The sequence below is a fragment of the Phoca vitulina genome, unplaced genomic scaffold (genome assembly GCF_004348235.1).
Source record: "Phoca vitulina isolate PV1807 unplaced genomic scaffold, GSC_HSeal_1.0 scaffold2, whole genome shotgun sequence".
In the NCBI taxonomy this organism is placed as follows: Eukaryota; Metazoa; Chordata; class Mammalia; order Carnivora; family Phocidae; genus Phoca; species Phoca vitulina.
Genome location: NW_022589705.1, coordinates 62,765,008 through 62,781,900, shown reverse-complemented (window position 1 = coordinate 62,781,900; position 16,893 = coordinate 62,765,008). Strand labels below are relative to the sequence as shown.

At 35.9% G+C, this 16,893-nt stretch overlaps 1 protein-coding gene and 1 pseudogene across 4 annotated transcripts in view; one reads left to right on the top strand and one right to left on the bottom strand.

The window, feature by feature from the left end:
• LOC116647850 (BEN domain-containing protein 5) overlaps window positions 1-16,893 on the bottom strand; it is a 1,423,949-nt gene that overhangs the window by 806,948 nt on the left and 600,108 nt on the right. The window lies entirely within an intron of this gene.
• On the top strand, window positions 15,757-15,875 carry LOC116627296 (annotated as a pseudogene).

The following is a 16,893-nucleotide window of genomic DNA, read 5'->3' as shown; positions in this document are numbered from 1 at the left end:
TAAGAGAAGTGTGTCGTTTGAGTATGGTTGTGGATTGGACCCTGCATGTAAGCTCCTCAAAGCAGGAACTGTACTTCATCGTTAGGGCTTGTTATTGGGTCTAGCATGTAGTACCAATAAAGGTTTGCTGAATGTGTAAAGTTGCTATCCAAGTCATTAAATGTTTCTCTATTAAAATTTTTCTAAAGATATCTTAAAAACTAACACTGATCTATCTTTTTAATGAAAACACTTAACTGAAATATATGAGTATCATTACAGGTAAATGGAGATGTGAATGTGAATGAATTGGTTTCAACTATTCATTTATTTGACATTTATTAAGCTCCTATTCTGTGGTAGGCAGCCTTACTACACTATGCCCAGCTAATAAAATAGAATTTCTTAATTATAAAAGTAACTTAAGTGCTGCAAATTCCTTAAGTTCTGAATAAAAATAATTCAAATTTTAAAAGTTATAGGAAATTTAGGCAATGAGCCTTTTTCAATCTACACATCCATATACAATCTTCTGATTTATTTTAGATCTCATTCCTGAATTCTACCTTCTTTGACTCCTCCTCTCCCAAAGAATTCTTGCTGGGTTTATTTCAGGAGGCCAGAAGTCAGTTCCACAAATCACTGACTCTAGAAGACATAGTGGGCTTAAAATTACCTTCTTAGGATCAGTTCCCTATGGGCCTACATAAATATTCTACTCAGTGAGTGAAGAAAAGAAATAGAGACATACAATCCCTTAGCCAAAACACTTGGAAAATGGAAAGTTTTGGAATTCTAGTAAAAAAAAAAAACCTTAAAAAATTTTTTTCAATACATATATATTTAACACATGTAGTGGGTTCCAAGACAATAGTCAAAAAGCAAACAATATTGGGGCGCCTGGGTGGCTCAGTCCTTAAGCGTCTGCCTTCAGCTCAGGTCATGATCCCAGGGTCCTGGGATCAAGCCCCACATCAGGTTCCCTGCTCTGCGGGAAGCCTGCTTCTCCCTCTCCCCTTCCCCCTGCTTGTGTTTCCTCTCTTGCTGTCTCTCTATGTTAAATAAATAAATAAAATCTTTAAAAAAAAAAAAAGCAAACAATATTTCTATAGCAAAATATATGAATATTCACACTAAGTGGGATAAATAAAAACTACCACCTCTCATCACATCATATACCCTGATAGGTCAGCTTTTTTTTTCTCTATTTTTTTTTTAATTTATTTTATTATGTTATGTTAATCACCATACATTACATCATTAGTTTTTGATGTGGTGTTCCATGATTCATTGTTTGCATATAACACCCAGTGCTCCATTCAATACGTGCCCTCTTTAATAACCATCACCAGACTAACCCAACCCCCCACCCCCTTCCCCTCTAGAACCTTCGTTTGTTTCTCAGAGTCCATAGTCTCTCATGGTTCATCTTGATAGGTCAGCTTTTGCTATCAAATAAATTTAATATTACTTAAAAAGACATCATTTTTGGATTTAAGAATTAAAAATGAAGGATTGTGGCCCTATACCAACTTAGTGGTCAGAGACTTCACCCAGTCATAATATAAACAGCACCTTCTGCTGCCAGACCAGACCCCAAGGCATCTATATTTCTGACTGCATCTTAGTTTTGTCTCCTCTAAACCCTTCTGCAGCACTGCCAAAGAAATCTGCCTAATATGCATATCTGACAATGTCAGTAAGGGTTGGTGATGGGAGTGTGGAGGGGAGATACACTTGGCACAGAAGATTTAGGAAGGAGAATTTGCTAAAAGTGTCATAGTCAGGTGGGGAACCTAAGATCTCTGACATTTTCCCTGGAGTCATCCACTAAACTATGTTGACTTAGTTTCCCATTGCTCTATAGATAAAACTCAAACTCCTTATAGAAGGAAGATTAGATCTGACAGCTGAAAAAATTAGAACTGATAAGTTCTGAATGTTTGTTTCCTCCAAAATTCATATGTCAAAACCCTAACTCCCAAAGGTAATGCAGTATTAGCAGGTCAAGGCCTCTGAGGGTTGATCAGGTCATGAGCTTGAAGCCCTCAGGAATGAAATTAGTGCTTTTATAAAGGAGATTCCCACAGAGCTCCCTATCCCCCTTCCACCATGTGAGGATACACTGAGAATTTTATGACCTGGAAGAGGCCCCTCATTAGAACCTGACCGTGCTGGCACCCTGTTACTAAACTTCAACCTCCAGACCTATGAGCAATAAATGTTGTTTATAAGCTACCCAGTCTGTGCTATTTTGTCATAAGTCAGCCATGAGGACTAAAACAGTAATAAGAATAAGACCTGTCTACATAATTTGTGGGGGTGCAATGCAAAATGAAAATGTGGGACCCCTGTTTAAAACTTATTAATAATTTCAGGAAAACTAAGACAAATACAGTGTTCTACTGAGTGTGAATACCTATGAAGGTATTCCATCTATTACTAAGACCTTAAAAAGAGGGCATGCTGCAGGATGTTGCATTGCAGAGAACACAGAATTTGATGTTTAGCAGGCTAGGTTTTAACTACGAGGCTGACCATTTGTTTTCTGTGTGACTTTTGGAAAATCACTTAATCTCATTCTAAATGAATACAACTAAAAAGTATAAATAATATCTGCCTCTAAGAACTATTATAAGTGTCAAATGAAATACTATATGGGAAAGAGTACAGTTCACATATTACCTAAATGAGTCTCCTAATAAGTTAATAAATGTTTCAGAGTAATGAGAGCTCTTTGTGTTTTGTTGTCTATATTTTCCCCTCTCCAGTGAATAAATGATAATCAGGCTTTTGTGTTCTCTTGCCTCAAGGGCCCTGCAGGCCTAAAAACAGAAGCTGCTTGAAAACAACTTCTGTCCTTAGTTATTATAAAGACCTAAAGCTGTTGAAGAAATATACTATCGTAGCTAAAGAGAGAGGTCACTATCTTGAAGTAAAACAATGGAGAGATAACCCTGGGGAAAGAGAGCAGTAGGGTTCCCCTGCTTTGTTAGTTCACATCATTTGACTAAAAGAATCAAGATAGCATTAGATCTACTAGAGAGTTTTGGAGAGAACTGCCTATTAATAATAACAGGAAGCAAGGCAGGGAGAGCTTTCAAACAGCAATGCAGGTCTGGCACCTGTGAAAGGAGAAAAGAAAGGAAGAATTGGGTAGGAAAAGCCTCAGGCTGCAGTGTAGTTCTGACAAAGTCTTAGCCAGGCCAGTGGGGAGTCTGAGAAAAGTTGCTCTTAAAAGTCTCCCACATTGGGCAGTAGGGTACAGCCCCTAGGACCCCTACCATACTTAGTCCAATGACTGAGAGTAGCCTAGGGCACATGTAGTCTGGTGCGTCATCTGGAGGTTATCTGTCAACTATGCTGTTAAGAATAGATTTTCTTAAAGGAAGAGATGAGTAACACATCACCATGACCACTACCCCATCACACACACGTACCAAATGGGAAGAGGACTGAGGCCTCTGGACAAAAGAAATGTTGTGGATCTAGGGAGACTAACCAGTACAAAGATTCTATGCACTAGTATAGTGTGGAAGTTGCAAAGATATGAACTCAAGGGCCTTTGCAGGCTTGTACTTTTCCTCCATTAGATTTCTTACCTTTTTTTTTAAATTTAATTTATTTATTTGAGAAAGAGAGATAGTGAGAGAGAGCACGAGCAGGGGGAGGGGCACAGGGAGAGGGAGAAGCAGGCTCCCCCCTGAGCAGGAAACCCTACACAGGGCTCAATCCCAAGACCCTGGGATCATGACCTGAGCCAAAGGCAGATACTTAACCAACTGAGCCACCCAGGCACCCGGATTTCTCATCCTTAAAAGCTCAGTTTCAACATACCACTGCCTCTATGATGTCTTCTCCGATCTTTCATGATTTCCTAATTTGCAATTCACTTTTCCCACCTCTAGAATCCTAGCATACTTTGCTTACATAACTGTTGTATTTGCATATTTGTCTTACCAACTGAACTGCTTTCGCAGTAATAAAGTATTTGTCTTATTTAATGCGGAATGGAATTGGCCAGCATAAAATAGGAATCCATACTTGATCTTGGCTGTGTGGCTTAGTACAACATAGCAGCATCTTCAATATCAGCACATATCCACTAAAAACCAACAAATTAAAGTTCCCCTAGCCACTGAAACACTCAATACTTTCTCCTAAGAGTATTCAGACTAATCCACAAGAACCCTTCAAGTTTGAATGTAAATGGTATCTCCACTAAACACTGAGAAGTGTTTAACATTTGTTTTTACATTTGTTTATCTCTTGACTTAGAACCCTAATTGACGCAACAGAGTAGTGGAGTAGTAAAAGGAAAAAGAACGAGGACAAGAAAAATATAGACTTTTCATTTGTTTTTTATGTTTTGTGTCCCTGCAGCTCATTATCTATCAAATGTACCTTAGAAGTTATGCAATGCATCCTGGAATACAGGAATGGTTTAATGTATGCAAATTTATCAATGTAATATACTGTGTTGTCAGATGAAGGATGAAAATCACATGACTGTCTCAACTGATGAAAAAAAAAAAAGCATTTGACAAAATCCAATACCCTTTGATGACAAAAGCAGCCAAAAAACTAGGGGTAGAAGGAAATTACCTCAACATAATAAATGACATATAAGAAGATTCCACAGCTAACATCATATACAATGGTGAAAAACTGAAATCTTTCTAAGATCAAGAGCAAGGCAAATCCCACTCTCTTCACTGCTATTCAACATAGTACCCCAAGTTCTAGCAAGAGCAATTAGGCAAGAAGAAATAAATGGCATCTAAATCAGAAAGGAAGAAACAAAAGTATTCTGTTCACAGATTACATTGGCTTATACATAGAAAACCCTAAAAAGTCCATACACACACACACACACACACAAACACAGAACTAATAAAAAATCAGTAAAATTGCATAACACGAAATCAACATACAAAAATCAGTTGGGTTTCTATAAACTAACAATAAACTATCTGAAAAGGAAATTAAGAAAACAATCCTATTTACAACTGCATTAAAAATATTTTAAAATAAACTTAATCAAGAAGGTGAAAAACTTGTACACTGAAAACTACATATCACTGACAAAATAAATGAAAAGAGACACAAATAAATGGAAAGACATCCCATGTACATGGATTGAAAGACTTAATATAGCTAAAGTGTCCATATTGCTCAAAGTGTTCTATGGATTCAATGGAATCCCTCTGAAAATCCCAATGAAAATTTTGCAGAAATAGAAAAAAAATCCTAAAATTCACATGTAAACTCAAAAGACTCTGAAAAGACAAAAACAATCTAGAGAAAGCAAAACAAAGCTGGGCGTCTCATGCTTCCTGATTTTAAAATATATTACAGAGATACAATAGTCAAAACACAATGGACATTATGGTACCGGCATAAATAGAGACACATAGAACAAAAGAACAGAATAGAGCACCCAAATGTAAACCCTCATGTATATGGTCAAATGATCTTTGACAAGGGTGCCAATGCTACACAAGAAAGAAAGGAAAATCTCTACAACAAATGGTACTTGGAAAACTAGATATTTATATGCAGAAGAATGAAGTTGTACTTTACCTTACACCATGTACAAATATTAGCTCAAAATGGATTAAAGTTCTGAATGTAAGACCTGAAATTATAAAACTCCAAGAAGAAAACAAGGGAATAGCATATGACATTAAATCAGCTATGATTTCTTAGAGATGACACCAAAAGCATAGGCAAAAAAGCAAAAATAAACAAATGAGACATCAAACTTAAAGACTTTTGCACAGGGAAGGAAACAATCAACAGAGCAAAAAGGAACCTAAGCAATGAGAGAAACTATTTTCAAACCATATATATCATAAAGGTTGATATCTAGAATATATACTCACAACAACAAAATAATCCAATTAAAAATGGGCAAAGAATTTGATGAAACATTTCTACAAAGAAGATATACCAAGAAGCAAAAAATTCTCAATTTCAGTAATCATCAGGGAAATGCAAATCAAAACCACAATGAGATATTACCTCACACCCACTGGGATAGCCACTTTAAAAAAACAAACAAACAAACAAACAAAATAAACAAACAAAACAAATGTTGGTGAGGATGTGGAGAAATTGGAACCCTTGTACACTGCTGGGAATATAAAGTGGTGTAGCCTCTATGGAAAACAGTATGGTAGTTCCTTAAAAAATTAAAAACAGTTACCATATGATCTAGCGATTTCAATTCTGGATATATATCCAGCAGAATTAAAAACAGGATCTTGATATTTGCATACCCATGTTCACTGCAGTATTCACAATAGCCAAGAGTTGGAATCAACTTAAGTGCCCATTGACTGATGAATGGGTAAAGAAAATGTAGTATACACATGCAATGGAATATTATTCAGCTTTTATAAAGAGGCAAATCCTGTCTTATGCTACAAATGGATGAACCTTGAAGACATTATACTAAACGAAAAAAAACAGAGAGAGTCAACTACTGCATGATTCCACTTATATGAGGTATCTAAAGTAGTTATTTATACTCATATATTGTACACCTGAAACTAACATAACACTGTATATTAACTACATTGAAATTAATTTAAAAACTTAATATAAAATATAAAATAAAGTGGCTAAACTCAGGAAGCAGAATGATAGTTGTCAAAAGGTGGGGGGAGGGGAAATTGTTGTTCAATGGGTATAGAATTTCCGTTTTGCAATACGAAAAAGTTCTAGAAATCTGTTGCACAAAATGTGCATATGGTTAACACTACTGCACTATATACTTAAAAATGGTTAATATGGTAAGTTTTGTGCAATGTTTTTTTACAGCAATAAAAAGAAAAAGGCATTAAGTAATATAGATTTATTGAATGAAAGACTAAAATAATTTTCATACCAAAGTAGTTCCAAACCCTCTAAGATGTATCAAGGAGGGTTCCTATTATTTATTCTAAAATATATACCTATATAAAATATTCCTAAATGAAATAAAATGAATGCATTAAAACTGTATTTAATGAGAATTTTCATGGTTAGCTCCTTTATTGTTTTTTTATGTAGATTTATTTTAATTATTGGTTACAATATTAAAGGAGGTTATATATTAAAAAGATACATCAACATTTGAAGGAGTCTTTAATGAAACTTCTTTATATCATTTACACAATTTTCTAAGTGAAATTATTTTTAGCCTTAATATGAAAGAAACTAAGACAAGAGAAGGCATAAATACTGCAAAAAATCTTAGCCTTTGAAATTGCTTCCCTTTTGTCATCACTCACAGCAGGGCACCTACAATTCTTGGTATTCTGTGGCCGAAACTTTGTTGATGCTATGCTAACCCAAAGGGGATATAAATCTCTTGTCTAGGCAAAAACAGGAGCCAAATCTTTGCATTTGGGTTACAAAACACCACCTTTTCTACATATACTCCAGGTATCTAAAACATCCAGCCATTTACTACATTACAAAATCTGCCAAATGTATAATAGCCCCCAATGTAGTAAATTGTTTCCTATTTTCCTCATGTAGTAGGCACTGTAAATTTTTACAATCCCTTTTGCTATTAATGTAGAAATATATAAGAACAAAAATGAATGACATTCATAATACCCTTTGACCCAGAGATTTTAAACTATTTCCCATATTATTTTTATAAATAATAAAAAGATTAAAAAACACTAAATAACCCTAAATATTAGAACATGTTCATTAGCTATACTAGATTTAAAAAAAGAGTAGATGTACATATTTGTGTGTGGACAACAAAGAGAATGAGTTAAAGTTTGGTATGATTATGCAACTGAATAGTCTTTGACTATTGAAGCTGTAATTGCAAAGACTATAGCTGGAATGAATGCATCCATTTAAAATGTATAAACATAAGGAGAATATTGGAAAGAAACAGGCAATAATAGGATTAATTGTGCTTCAGTGAGAGGATTAGTGTTAATTTTTTTTTCAAAATTGACTTTGTTTTTATTACTTTTGGAAAACAAAATGTCAAATAAAATGAAACATATAAATCTCTATTTACTTGGTAATTCAGCATATCATCTCTTTAGTCTCTGGCCAGTGACTTCAAATACTAAATGTTGTACCAGCTGAGGGTGACAGTCTGATCAGATCAAGACATTTATTTCAGACTTGGAACATAGGGTTGCTCAACTCTATTGTGCTTGACTTTGGAATTATAGAAGGAGCTTCATATTGGTTTCATAGTCTCTCTAGCTAGTTAATTCAGGTCAAAGCTGTGAGACCTTAGGCAAAATTTTTAATCTCTTGTAATCTCAATTTTCTCAGCTATAAAATAATACCTACCTCATGAGAATTAAATGAAGTAACACTTATGTGATGGTGTCTAATATCATGGATACCATGCAGAAAGGCCTCAGCAAATGTTACATGGATGACTCAATTAATTTTTAAAAATTTATGAATGAATGGGTAAATAAATGAATCAACAAATGAATGAGAAAGAGGTCAGTTATTGAGTTCTAGTTCTGACATATATTAGCTGTGCGGCCGTAGGCAAATATCTAAACTTTTCTCAGCCTCAGTTTTCTTATTCATGTACTGAAGGAGTTAAATAAAAAAGATCTTTAAGGTTTCTTTTAACTCTAAATTCTACAAATTCTACATGGATGACAAGTGTGATATTAGCATTACATGCAAAGAAATGGATATATATTCTCTTACCTTTGTGTGTGTGTGTGTGTGTGTGTGTGTGTGTGTGTGTAGCTGATAATAAGATAACCCTTATGCTCTTTCTAAAAGAAACTCTCAATAATCATTTCTTTTATGCCACACTTTTAATGAAGTAGCCCAACCTACTTTATTAAATATTTGACTATTTTATAGTTAACGTTAGAAGATTTTCAAAAAACATAGACTGGGGGAAAAAATCAGCCTGTTAGCTTATAGACTCTTTTCATCCTATCTTTTCACCATGTATGATTCCATTGAGATTTTAACTAATAGATACCTAACTAATAGATACCTAAACTGAAGAAGGTTGATGTGTGCTGACAAAAATGTGGTGATGATGTCAAAACATTCAAAGATTCAGTAATCTTTACTATTCAATCCTCATCAGTCTGTTAGTTTTTGCTATTATCTGTCTCTACATGTTTTCAAAGCACTGATACTGCTGATATATTTGAACACCTTTCTGATATTAATGTATTTATAATTCATGCTAAACTTGTGTACCCCTTATTAACTTAATCATATACAACTTTTCAGATCTTTAATGCTTTCCATAAAGGTTCTAATAAGTAAGAATTACAATAAAGTCATACCTATGAAAGGCTAGGTGGCATCATAGGAAGAACACAAAATTTGGAATCAGATATCTAAATTTCAATCCTGGCTCTCTGCCAGTGTGGCCTTGGTGAAATTACTGAGTGTCAGCTCATTGGTAACATGGATATAATAAGATGCCTAATACATGCTATTGTTGTAAAGATTAAACAAGAAAATGTATGAAAAATATGTAGAACAGTGCTTAACATTGTCAGGTGCTCATTAATGTTCACCAGTGAGTTGATTAGATTAATATACTTCAATATCATCATCTTATGCCTATTCCTAAAATAGTCCTTCTAGTGATTCTAATAACAAATACATATTTATAACACAAGGATCAGCAAACATTTCCACAAAGGGATAGATAAGAAATATTTTAGGCCTACAGGCCACACAGTTTTTACTGCAACTATTCAACTCAAGCAAAGTAGTATGAAAGCAGCCAAAGATGTAATACATAAATAATGGGCATGGCTATGTTACAATGAAACTTTATTTACACAAATAGCTGGACAACACAAAGGCTGGGGTCACAGCCTGCTCTCACATTATTTAAAGCACATAATTTATGTTACCTTAATTCATCCTCTCAAAAACCTGAAGGAAGGCAGGCTGAATAATCATATATCCATTTTTTTTAAAGATTTTATTTATTCATTTGACAGAGAGAGAGAGAGAGAGCACAAGCAGAGGGAGCAGCAGAGGAAGAGGGAGAAGCAGGCTCCCCACCAGGCAGAGAGCCCAACGTGGGGCTTGATCCCAGGACCCTGGGATCATGACCTGAGCTGAAGGCAGACGCCCAACCAATTGAGCCACCCAGGTGTCCCTCTTATATCCATTTGACAAATGAGGAGAACTAGGGTGTGAATAGACTTGTCCAAGATCTTACAATAGTAAGTATCGGATCACACAAAAGTGAATCTTTAATTCTTCATTAGATATGCTACAATATGCCTAAAAATGAATCAAGTTAAGTGAAAGTCAAAGCATTTCCACGAATGGATCAATTGTTAGTACATAATATCTGAGGTAGTAATAGTAATGTTCACTTGCTGTAAGTTGTATCACCTAATTTCAAGCTCTGTGGAGGATTCTGGTACAAGTAATAAGGAATGGTCCAAAACATTGTGCCCTACTAGTGAGTGCCTCATCACTACAAGCATTCAAACAAAAGTCAAATGCCCTCTGTCATGAAAACTGAAGAATGGATCATGGATAGGTAGTGAGAAAGTTACATAGAATGATGGCTAACACCTCTCCTAGAGCTGAGACCTAGGTTTCTTGGACACAAAATACAAATACATCAGATATTTTGGGAAGATCACCTGAGATTAAATCACGTTCCATTAAAAAAAAAATGTTTACAGGAAGAAAACCATGGATCACAGCTTAAACAAGAAAAAAAAATGTTAAGAATGAAGAGGTGACTTGGAAGAAGTTAAAACAAGGTAACTAAAATTACTTGGTTGAAGGCCCAACTTGGAAGCATCAAGAACCTCTTGGAGAGAAGGATCTGTACTGCTCTTAGCTCCTTTTTTCATTTAAGAATGGAGAGGGAAATGATCATCACGGATATGCTGGCCCATAGGGAAGTTAGAGATTGTGACATCTTTTTAATTTTTTTTTCTTTTTTATGTGTGAGGGACTAGAAACTCAGAAAGAAAAAGTGATTTAATTAAGGGCAAACAAGAGTAAACAGAGGAATAAGTCCTAAAATCCACTCTGCCAGCCTCCAAAGCCCTTTGCTCTTCTATTCACCTAGTTGCCTATTACCTTATTTTAGTCCTACCACAATCCTGCAAACTAAATTCTATTATTCTCATTTTATAAATGAAGAGGCTAAAAAAGCCAAGTAAGTCACCTGGTAAATAGTGGACCTAGAATTCAAATTCGGCTTCTTGATTTCTAGTCAAATATTGCCTATCATCTTAAGCTCTTTCTCATGCCTTAAGCTGGTTTCCTGACACAACTTATTACAAATACTACTGAGAGCTCAGTAAAACATTTAAAACTTGGACTCATTTACAAATGTCACCACAAACATCCTGACTTGAGAGGAAATCTGAGCTCCTGTATACAGAACTGATAAACAGTGAGGGAAAAGGAGAAACTCTGGTCCTCTGCCCTTGGAAGACCCTTTTAAGGTTTTATATGACCAGGAAATCAGATTAGCTACTACAATAGAAGTAAAGGCTTAAATTTCTGGGTAAAATGAATTATGTATTTTTTTTTTTAATATTTCACTAGCTTGACTTACATAAAAGTATAATCCAATTGAGGATTCTGATAATTGTAGAACTCCCAAATGCAGGCAGGAGGCTGAGCAAGGAGAAAGATGGTCATCCTGTGAATAACCAACAAAATTCCACACCAGGCTATTCTCCTGGATTCTGTTTTTATGGATCCAGTTAAATATACTTTGAGTCCTGTTCTCTGGTAAATCAAATTCATTTCTAAATGATTTGTGAAATGAAACAAAATGATGATTCTATAGATGGAATGGTCAGAGGCACAAAGCAGTGACTGTCACCATGGACAGTTATGTTCATGCACCAAAAATAATTTGATTACTATTTAATCTTGTAATTTTCAGAAAGGCTTTGAGGTCCCAGAGGATCTGTCCAGTATTGTTAGATCTATAAAGTCTTCTTTCATTTTCCTTAGCTTCATTCTTCCCTTATAGAAGGGATATGAAGACCTCAAATGGCCTGTGTTCTTGGTACTAGAGGATGATCAGTTATAGTAAGAATAGCATTTACTTTGCAATATATCCTAAAAATGGTAGATTATAATGCTGCAGGAAAACTTCACTAATAATGAAGGAGACACACCTAAACATCTCTAAGGAAGAAACTCTATCATGTGCCAGCTTGGGTCACTCTGTAAAGGGTGCAAGGGTAGGGTTGCGGTGCTGCAAGCTGTGCACACTGTTTCTCTTCCACGGGGAATGCATAGTCACTGTGGAGACCTGGCCAGCTGGGCTGCTCAGTGAAGGTGTGTGCACACTCAGTAGGTGTAATTTTAACAAGTTGTGTAAGTCTTCCAGAGGAGGTGGGGAAATACAGTGTTGGCAAGTTTTGTGCTGGTCTTCTGGGGGAGTGGACTGACAGTGTTGAGAGCAACGCTGCTGGGTGGGGGGAGCACGGTGTGGTGTCAGCAGATTAGGTAGTGAATTCAGGTCCTGCTTGGTTCTTGCAGGTCTCCTTGTGATTATGCTAGTAGGTAGTGGAGTGGAATAGCACCTGCCAGAGCCTTGGCTCCTGGAGAAGTCCTTCATGGAACTCTGAGATTAGTAACTAATTCTCTCTCCCATATGCCCCAGCTGTTTTTCAAACTCCTGCACCTAAATTGTATCTCCATAGACTATTTGTTGTGCTATCTTTTTAAGGGTGGAGACTTAGCTTCCTAATGCCCCCTGGGTTCTCCCAGAGCAGAACCCTCTGATCTTTAAAGTTCTAGGCCCTAAGTCTTGCTTCCTGGTTGTAAGGCCTCATGAAATTCGACCCCTCTGATTTTCAAAGTGAAATGCTATGGGATTTGTCTTTCTTGTGCAGGCTCCCTGGTATTATAGTCTGTTTCTCACCCCACTCTGTGCCTGCAGCTCCCTTCCTCTGGCAGCCAGACCCATGGGATTTAGCTCCCTACTGCTTCTCTGCTCTTCTTACCCTCTTCGACGGGAAATTAAGGAGTCGATCCCATTTACAATTGCACCCAAAACCATAAGATACCTAGGAATAAATCTAACCAAAGAGGCAAAGAAGCTGTATTCAGAAAACTATAGTATACTCATGAAAGAAACTGAGGAAGACACAAAGAAATGGAAAAATGTTCCATGCTCATGGATTGGAAGAACAAATATTGTGAAAATGTCTATGCTACATAGAGCAATCTACATATTCAGTGCAATCCCTATGAAAATACCATCAACTTTTTTCAGAGAAATGGAACAAATAATCCTTAATTTGTATGGAAACAGGAAATACCCCAAATAGCCAGAGGAATGTTGAAAAAGAAAAGCAAAACTGGTGGCACTGCAATTCCAGACCTCAAGCTCTATTACAAAGCCATAATCATCAAGACAGTATGGTAGTGGCACAAAAACAGACACACAGATCAATGGAACACAATAGAGAGCCCAGAAATGGACCCTCAACTCTATGGTCAACTAATCTTCAACAAGTGGGAAAGAATATCCAATGGAAAAAGGACAGTCTCTTCAACAAATGGCGGTGGGAAAATTGGACAGCCACATGCAGAATAATGAAACTGGACCATTTCCTTACACCATGCACAAAAATAGACTCAAAATGGATGAAAGACCTAAATGTGAGACAGGAATCCATCAAAATCCTTGAGGAGAACACAGGCAGCAACCTCTTCAACCTCAGCCACAGCAACTTCTTCCTAGACACATAGCCAAAGGCAACGGAAGCAAGGGCAAAAATGAACTATTGGGACTTCCTCAAAATAAAAAGCTTTTGCACAGCAAAGGAAAAAGTCAACAAAATTAAGAAACAACCAACAGTTTGGGAGAAGATATCTGCATATGACATATCAGATAAAGGTCTATTATCCAAAATCTATAAAGAACTTATCAAACTCAACACCCAAAGAACAAATGATCCAATCAAGAAATGGGCAGAAGACATGAACAGACATTTTTCCAAAGAACACATCCAAATGGCCAACAGACACATGAAAAAGTGCTCAACATCGCTCAGCATCAGGGAAATCCAAATCAAAACCTCAATGAGATACCACCTCACACCAGTCAGAATGGCTAAAATTAACAAGTCAGGAAACGACAGATGTTGGCGGGGATGCGGAGAAAGGGGAACCCTCCTACCCTGTTGGTGGGAATGCAAGCTGGTGCAGCCACTCTGGAAAACAGTATGGAGGTTCCTCCAAAAGTTGTAAAGAGAGCTACCCTATGACCCAGCAATTGCACTACTGGGTATTTACCCCAAAGATACAAATGTAGTGATCAAAAGGGGTACATGCACCCCAATGTTTATAGCAGCAATGTCCACAATAACCAAACTGTGGAAAGAGCCTAGATGTCCATCGACAGATGAATGGATAAAGAAGATGTGGTATATATATAAAATGGAATACTATGCAGCCATCAAAAAATGAACTCTTTCCATTTGCATCGACATGGATGGAACTACAGGGTAGTATGCTAAGTGAAATAAGTCAATCAGAGATAAGTATCCTACGATCTCACTGATATGAGGAATTTGAGAAACAAGACAGAGGACCATAGGGGAAGGGAGGGAAAAATGAAAGAAGATGAAACCAGAGAGGGCAACAAACCATAAGAGACTCTTAATCTCAGGAAACAAACTGAGGGTTGCTGGAGTGGAGGTGCGTGGGAGGGACTGGGTGGCTAGGTGATGGATATTGGGGAGGGTATGTACTATTGTGAGCACTGTGAATTGTGTAAGACTGATAAGTCACAGACCTGTATCCTTGAAACAAATAATATGTTATATGTTAATAAAAAAAATTTAAAAATAATACTGTAACAAGAGATAAAGAAGGACACTATATTATAATAAAGAGGACAATCCAACAAGAAGATATAACAACTGTAAATATATATGCACCCAACATAGGAGCACATATACATAAAATACAAATACATAAAACAGCTAATAACAAACATAAAGAAACTAATCTATGGTAATACAGTAATAGTAGGGGACTTTAGCACTCCACTTATATCAATGGATAGATCATCCAAACAGAAGATCAACAAGGAAATAATGGCTTTGAATGATAAACTGGACCAGATGGAATTAACAGATATATTCAGAACATTCTGTCCTAAAACAGCAGAATACACATTCTTTTCAAGTGCACATGGAACATTCTCCAGATGACATATTAGGCCACAAAGCAAGTCTCAACAAATTCAAAAGATCAAAGTCATACCATGCATCTTTTCTGACCATCATGCTACGAAACTAGAAATCAATCATAAGAAAAAATCTGGAAAGAGCACAAATACATGCAGGATAAGTAACATGCTACTGAACAATGAATAGGTCAACCAAGAAATCAAAGAAGAAATAAAAAATTACATGGAAACAGATGAAAATGGAAATGCAGTAGTCCAAAATCTTTGGGATACAGCAAAAGCAGTCTAAGAGGGAACTTTATAGCAATAGAAGTCTACCTTAAGAAGGAAGAACAATCTCAAATAAATAACCTAAACTTACACCTAAAGGAGCTAGAAAAAGAACAAATGAAACGCAAAACCAGCAGAAAGAAGGAAAAATAAATAATAAATATTAGAGCAGAAATGACTGATACAGAAACTAAAAACCAATAAAACAGATCAGTGAAACCAGGAGCTGGTTATTTGAAAAAAATCAACAAAACTGATAAACCTCTAGCCAGACTCATCAACAAAAAGAGAGGACTCAAATAAACAAAATTGCAAATGAAGGAGGAGCAATAACACCTAACATCAGATGCAGTGGCAGTATCGTAGCCAATGAGGTTTATCTGAGGCGCGATTATTGCTAATAGAAAAATACAAACAATTTTAAGAGAATGTTGTGAAAAATTATATGCCAACAAATTGGACAGACAGGAAGAAATGGATAAATTCCTAAAAACATATAACCTACCAAAACTGAATTAAAAAAAAAATAGAAAATTTCAACAGACCAACTATTAGCAATGAAATTGAATCAGTAATCAAACAACTCCCAATGAACAAAAGTCCAGGACCAGAAGGCTTAAGAGGTGAATTCTACCAAACATTTAAAGACAAGTAATTACCTATTCTTCTAAAACTATTCGAAAAAATAGAAATGGAAAGAAAACTTCCAAATTCATTCTATGAGGCCAGCATTACCCTGATAACACCAACCAGATAATTTAACTTTTGTGTCTGACACCACAAAAAAGAGAACTACAAGTCAGTATCTCTGATGAACATAGATGGCAAAATCCTCACCAAAATAATAGCAAACTGAATCCAAGAACACATTAGAAAAATCATTCATTACAATCAAATGGGTTTTATTCCAGGAATGCAAGATTGGTTTAATATTTGCAAATCAATCAACATGATACATTGCATCATTTCAATAGATGCAAAAAAATTATTTGACAAAGTACAACATCCATTCATCATAAAAACCCTCAACAAAGTAGTTTTAGAGGAAACAAACCCCAACATAATAAAGGCCATATGTGAAAAACACACAGCAATAATCATACTCAATGGGGAAAAATTGAGAGCTTTTCCCCCAAGGTCAGGAATAAGACAAGGATATCCAGTCCCACTACTTTTATTCAACACAGTACTGGAAGTCCTAGCCACAGCAAAGAGGCAACAAAAAGAAATAAAAGGCATCCAAATAGGCAAGAAAGAAGTCAAATTTTCATTATTCGCAGACAACATGATACTCTATGTAGAAAACCCAAAAGAATCCACCAAAAAACTACTAGAACTGATACACAAATTCAGCAAAGTCACAGGATACAAAATCAATACACAGAAATCTGCTGCATTCCTATAAACTAATAATGAAGCAGCAGAAAGAGAAATTAAGAAGACAATCTCATTTACAAATGTGCCAAAAATAATTAAGT